This window comes from Monoraphidium neglectum (genome assembly GCF_000611645.1).
Source record: "Monoraphidium neglectum strain SAG 48.87 unplaced genomic scaffold scaffold05152, whole genome shotgun sequence".
Lineage (NCBI taxonomy): Eukaryota > Viridiplantae > Chlorophyta > Chlorophyceae > Sphaeropleales > Selenastraceae > Monoraphidium > Monoraphidium neglectum.
This window is the reverse complement of record NW_014008478.1, coordinates 1,910-3,401: the sequence shown is the minus strand read 5'-3', so window position 1 is coordinate 3,401 and position 1,492 is coordinate 1,910.

Sequence of the window (1,492 nt, the reverse complement as noted above, 5' to 3'; positions counted from 1 at the left end):
CATCCCTGAGACCGCAATCCAGCCCGGCACCCGGCCCCCTCCCCCCCCCCCACCATGTTGAGGCGGGGGTTGTTGTCCAGCTGGCGCAGGTCAGTAATGGCCTGGAGTGAATTTTTGCGGGGTGGGGAGATGCGATGATGAATAGGAAATATAGCCGGGTATCATATGCTTGCTGATGTTGTCGCTTGGTTGGTGGCAGTGCTGTCATTGGTTGAGTCGGTTGCTCCAACAGCAGCGGCGCCCTCTTAGCACCTCATGAGGCCATGACTGGCCGTTATGACGCTCACCTGGTAGCAGACCTTGGCCGGTATCGAGTGCTTGGGCATGTGGTACCTAGTATTTAGTGAATTCGATATCAGCCACGAGGGCGTTTTTGAGCACGGCCTTCCGCTTGCAAAGGGCGGGCGCGCAGGCCAGCGGAGTGCACGGGGCTGCCATGGTGCCACGGCTGCGGCATCGGAGTGCTAGGGTTTCTGTCTGGCGGCCTGCTGGGGCGAGACTGCTGCGGTGGCATGCTATGATGAGCGGCTACAACCTTGGCCCAAAGATGGAAATTTTTCCCACGTATTGGCTCACTTTGGCAGTGCGTAGACATCAAAATCTGGAAAGGGGTGGCGATGGGGAAGGTGCGGGCAGCGGTCAGCAGCGTCAAGCAACCGCAGGAAGCCACGGCTTGAAAAGGCACCCAGGCAGTAAACAGTACGTTATAACAACTGTAAGACTTTCAGGCACGCATGAATCCATGTGTCGGCCTCTCTTGCTGCCAGTATGGCTGGCTGTTGCTGCAGGTGCTCTGCTGAGGTGCATGAGAATGTTCCCCTTGATCTGCCACTGCGCGCTCAGTGCAGCGTGGCCTGGCTGCGGGGGGCTGCACAGCCAGATGCCACATGATAAAACGCCGCATATCTCACCACTGGCGAAGACCTGGATGTCGCCACCACCTAGTGCCTCAGCCACGGCATCATAACGAGCGGTGTCTTGTCGCTCCAGCCCCGGGCGAGTCACCTGCTCAGCTGTAGTCTCACCGGTGGTCATCCCTTTTGTTGCTTAGTGTGTACACGCGGCTTTGATTCGCTGCCAGGGCAGTTGCGGAACTGAAGTTTTGGGCCGCTGAAAATATCCCACGCAGCCTAGCTGGCACAAGCTTGGGCTGTGGCGTTGAGAAGTTTCGAATGACTATAGGACGCGCTCACGAGGGAACGCCAACCCTGACATGACGACCGACCGGTTGGGAGAGGCACTTGGTGACGCCGGCCGCTCGCTTTACTCAACACGCGACATGCAGCTGAGCAGAGGCGTGGTGGCAGGTGTGGAGAAAGCTGTCGGGAATCTGGGATCCACCAAGATCGATTTCTGAGCACCAGCGAGCACGTGAACCCCGCGATGCTTCCAGACTCCCCTGCACGCCTTACTCTTGACTCTGAAACCCACATGTGCTGTCACCCAAGCCCCTGTGCCACCCGGTGCGTCCGTTTGTGCAGCCATGAATACC